Source organism: Mixophyes fleayi, chromosome 2 (genome assembly GCF_038048845.1).
Source record: "Mixophyes fleayi isolate aMixFle1 chromosome 2, aMixFle1.hap1, whole genome shotgun sequence".
Lineage (NCBI taxonomy): Eukaryota > Metazoa > Chordata > Amphibia > Anura > Limnodynastidae > Mixophyes > Mixophyes fleayi.
The window spans coordinates 121,932,090-121,937,299 of NC_134403.1; the positions used below are offsets into that span (position 1 = coordinate 121,932,090).

At 41.7% G+C, this 5,210-nt stretch overlaps 1 non-coding gene across 1 annotated transcript; it reads right to left on the reverse strand.

Moving 5' to 3' along the window:
• Positions 1-4,954: 4,954 nt before the first annotated feature.
• TRNAF-GAA (transfer RNA phenylalanine (anticodon GAA)) lies at positions 4,955-5,027 on the reverse strand. Its single transcript has one exon. It is a non-coding gene; the product is annotated as a tRNA-Phe (tRNA).
• Between the last annotated feature and the right edge of the window lie 183 nt (positions 5,028-5,210).

Here is a 5,210-nt window from a genome sequence, read left to right on the forward strand (position 1 = left end):
TTGGAAATTACAGCAGTTCTGTTTTCACATCGGCCTTTTATACTCCACCAGCGTTCTGGTTTTAATGTTCTGGTTCACATGTTACTGTTTCTTTCCATAATACCAACTACTCGTTTGGAAAAGTCGGGTCTGGTTTACAATGCCAGTGGCGGGCGCAAGGGCACAAGTGTTTCAATCCCAGTGGCCTTGTGCCAAATAGCATTCTTTTGAGAGTCGCCAGAGCTTTGCTGAGTTCTACGGGGGCTCTTGTGTTTATACCTTTTTTTTTCTTAGCTGAAAACTGTCATGGAGCCCCACTTAAAAAAGACTTTGTTGTAGCCAAGGATATGGAAAACATTAGCACAGGCTTATTCCCTTAGCATGACATTTATGCAGCACGTTGTCTGTGAGTTTTATAAGTCTGTTTATTGATTTCAATTTTGCTGGCAGTGAGATCTCACGAGATCCGACGGCGGGATGACGAGGTTTTGCCTCGTTCTGAGTTTCGGGAATACCCGAACAGTGCTCGGATCCGGGCTCGGATCGGCACTGTTCGGAGGGGTTCTGATTTGACAAATCCGGACCCGCTCATCTCTGAAAATGACATCACAAAATTAAAAGCTCCCTCCCACCATTAAATGACATATGCCATCCTCAACTTAATAGCCCACACCTCCACCCACATTACGTTAAGAGCCCACCTACGTACACATTTACCTTCTATCATATGGCACTGTATGCTCTGTTCAGACTCTTCTGCCTTCATCTCTTGCTGCCTGCACACATGTCAGGTGGTGCGAACCACAGATGTGACATACTATCAGAAACTGGGCAAGTACCCACACAGAGGAAGGGAGGGGAGGACCATCAGGATCTGGGGGCAACACGTATGCTTGTGCAATGTCATATCTACCTACTGCTTATATTACTTCCCACTCTACTACCCACAGCTAAACCTCTTCCCAAATCTTTAGGAGATATCTTAATGGGATCTTATATGGATCAAAAAGCAGAGACTTAGTTGCTGTGACATCACTGGCCCTGCCCCTTTGTACGAATCAACCAATCCACACTGCATTTCTGTAAAGCAAGTCTGCCAACTTGCCATTGTCTGCTTGTTTAGTTAGAGAAACACCACCCACCTAACATGGCAACCTCCTTCAGAGAAATGAAAGAGCATGGTGGACATAGCTAGTTACTTATAAGCACTTCTGTTATTTAATGTATATTATTCAGTTCAGTAATACACAGCCTTTGTTAAATATTCATTTAATAGGAATATATCGAATCTGTTAAATAGTAGCTCTACTTGCTGTTTAACCTAGATGCAAGAGGCACTTCATTTGTAGTAAAATGTAAGTTATTCTAAGTAATTGGTATTAAAAATGACACAATTGTATATATATATATATATATATATATATATATATATATATATATATATATATATACTGTACTATCTGAGACCCTGTTTCACTGATCTACCCTGGGAGTAACAAATTAAGATATCACCCTTTCCTGAGCTTTTGTATGGAGCCTATAGAGGGACATCTTTAACTACCTCCAGGGATATGACTACCAGTGATCTCGCCTGTATATTATACAGATAAGCTTATATTTATTATCTTCATTGAAATCACCACCTGGGATGACTGAGGAGCCTATATACAGATAAGCTGTTATTTTACTTATTTCTGGTACGCACACTACTACACTATTAATCTGCACAGTGTCTCACCTGATTTGCTGATATATGCTGCTATATGCTGATATCCACCTGCATTACTATTTTTCTCTGGATTTTATGTTCTCTGGACTCTCTGAGCTTACTGACTATATATACACAATTATCTGTTTGTACACCTGAAGGCGCCGTCCTTCCATAACTTATCATTTTGATTTATACATATATATATATATATATATATATATATATATATATATAACAAGTTACCCCGTGCATGATACGCATTCTAGTCAAATCAAGCTACTTAAGGTGTTAAAAAGGTTCTTGTCATGCATTTGGGGCTAGGCCAGGCCTCCTCAGGGGAAGATCGTTACTTCCCGACGTAAGCGCCCTTTTTTAACGTGGTTTTGTCCACATGTCACCACCTCATCATTCTTCTCCATCACCTCATCTTTCATCTTCATTGCCACATGCTTAATCTCCATCGTCTTACTGTTCTAAAACCTCTCGATACACAACGTTTCTGCTAAACACCTTATTGCTGTGCTCAATCAGTTTTCCTTAAAGGGCAGTATTCATAACCTGTACTTTCACATTACTGCTTCTCCGTACTCGTGAAAATGCGACATACAATTGTCCATGACCAAAGACAGGCTCTGGTAAATAAATACCCACACGGTCAAGTCTTTAACCCTGTGACTTGTTAATGGTCATAGCAAATGCTGCCTTCAAATGGAACTGCCGCCGTCTTAGCTTAAACGGCAGTCCTGTTTCAGATGGACATAAGTCAATCCGAGGTATCATCACCTTCTCTCCTCACTGTGTTAAGTATACTACGCATGTGTGTTCATGAGGTAAAATTACCTCACAAAAAGAGTTTGAGCCCTCAACTCGTAAATTTAGCCTTTACTACCCCTCCCACGGGGGGAAGAGGGGATGATGGAAGTTAACTGACTTCACGACTATAATTTTTTTGTCAAATAATGTCAGTATACCAAATTTCAGGTCAATTGGATGAGCCCTTTCTGAGAAAATAGTTTTTTCCACACACACACACACACACACACTAACACACGCCGCTAGGCTTATATATATTAGATTAGCACTGATGTCCTCTTACTTTAACAAATTATGCAAGACCTGTGAGGGTCATCTGTGCAGTACTATAGGAGAAATTGGGGACAGTTTAATATTATAAGAGGAGAGATAGTACTTTTATTGTACTTTTTTCATCTTTGCAACTCTGCACAAAGAAATCAGACTAAAAAGTGAAACAGTGCAAAAATCAGAATGATTTAGGTAAGGTATAGGACAGATGCAGGGGACACAGGATTGCGGTTCAGTCGGAGTTTGATTGGAGGGGTAAAATAGAGAGAGTTAATTGAGGACCAAGGAAGAAAGCAATATTGAAAAAAGAAAATTGAAACAACTAATAACATTTCACAGAAAAAAAAGCATGACAGCATTTTACAGATAAATAAGAGTAGAGGGTACTCAAATGACAGGAGGCACAAAGTGACGCAAGTGGAAAGGAACGAAGGTTCAGAACAGCAGAAAGAAGCATAAATAGTAGTTATTAAAGGCATTTTCTGACAGGATAGAGGGGACAATGAGAAAGGGGCCTATTTATGATTCTCTTTTTTCATGAAAATCCTCCAAAAACAGTTGTTTTCAGGGTACCTGAATATCTGGGCATCGCAGCAGATATTGTAGATATCCACTGCTTTGCATTTCTCTTTGAGCTCCAGAGCAGTCCACATGGATATCTATGGGGGCCGCTATATTCCGCAATTTATCAAGTTCTGAAAACCAGAACTTGTTCACGTTAATGTACGCCAGCTGTTTTACTCGGGTCTGCTCCACAGAGCAGAGATGAACAGTGCATGTGTAGAGGGATCATATGATCCCTCCAGACGCGGGCTGGGAGAGGCGTGGCCGGGGGGCACACAGGCGGCCGCATCTCATGAAAAGGGATGCATCCCCTGTCATGTGATGCGGCCGCCTGTGTGCTGACGCGGCTGCATCTGATGTCATCAGATGCGGCCACGGGGGAAAGAATTGTATTTTGCAGCCGGGGGGGCGGCCAGTCGGCCTACCCCCCGGCCCTAATAGCGGCCTGACCGAGTGGCCCGGGGGGCCGATGCCCCCCTGCCCCCCGGGCCAGCCCGCCACTGGATCCCTCCCTCTCACATCCTCAGAAGTCTTTGTGCGCATGCCTCAGGTATTCCGACTGAGCATGTGCAAATGGACTTTCAAGACTGTTGTTATCCATAGCAGTCTTGAAAGGTGCACATGCTCAGTCTGAAAACCTCAGCCATGCGCAGTCTTTGGGAGAGAAGAGACATTGAAAAGTTGAGTTTGAACTTCGCAGGAACAGCAGTTTTTGGCAGGGGCGGACCCAGACATTTGTCCTACCCCAGGCGATTTAGGCCCCGCCCCCTTTCTGTGTTCTAAGGCTGCCGGCTGCTGCACAGTATGTGCAGGTCCGTTCAGCAGTGAAAGTGTGCTGTCCCGCTGCTCTGATTGTGTTTAAAACACAATCAGAGCAGTCGGGCAGCATACTGTCACTGCTGAACGGACCTGCACAGTGTGCAGCTGTCGGCAGCAAGCCCCTGGTAGGGGGGGCGATCGCACCCCCCTGGATCCGCCACTGGTTTTTGGTGACTGCTGTTCCTGTTGAAGATTTTTAATAAACACTCACAATCTTTCAATCCTTATCTTTGCAATAAGGATTGAAAGGAATCGTGTTCGAAATGTGTTCAATAATAAAAATGCCCCATAGAGAGAGAAGTGGATACATCATCATCTACTAAAGCGTTATACAAATTAAATAATAGCAATACTCCTTAAACATGCCCTGATAGTGGTAGTCAGATTGGACATAATTATTTCTGTGTGAATCTGTGGAAATTCTAAACGTGATTGTATAGGTGCTGTTAATTACATTGAATTGAAACATATATTGGATATGAGTAAATATAGTAATGTCATATTGTTGGATACAGTCAAAACTTCGTTGAGTAGACACATATTTTTCCACTCATGGAACCATGAAATTTTAAAATTTGGACAAAATACAGTTATATGAACCAAAACGAATTAAAATAATAAATGTGATGTGCAATACAGTCACAAAAACTAAATTTACATACAGAGAAAAAGCAGTACACATCAACATTACCTTTTAAATGAATTGTTAAAGTATTTGTAATTTATCTTTTAATATTACAATAAAGTCTGTAATCGTGGAACAATGGAATATATTAAATGAAAGAAAAGCAAAAAGTCTGCCGAAACCCGGGATCGAACCAGGGACCTTTAGATCTTCAGTCTAACGCTCTCCCAACTGAGCTATTTCGGCTGTGGAAGCTTCATCTTCTTTTATCTATGATGAGCTCTAGTGGAGAATTAGCTGTAACTGCAACTGTTGAGAACTATTATTTCCTACTTCAACATCCAGTGAACACGCTATTTACCTTACTATGCTGTACATTTCCATATCGTGCTATTGATCTGTTCAGTACAGCACTATTACAGCATGATT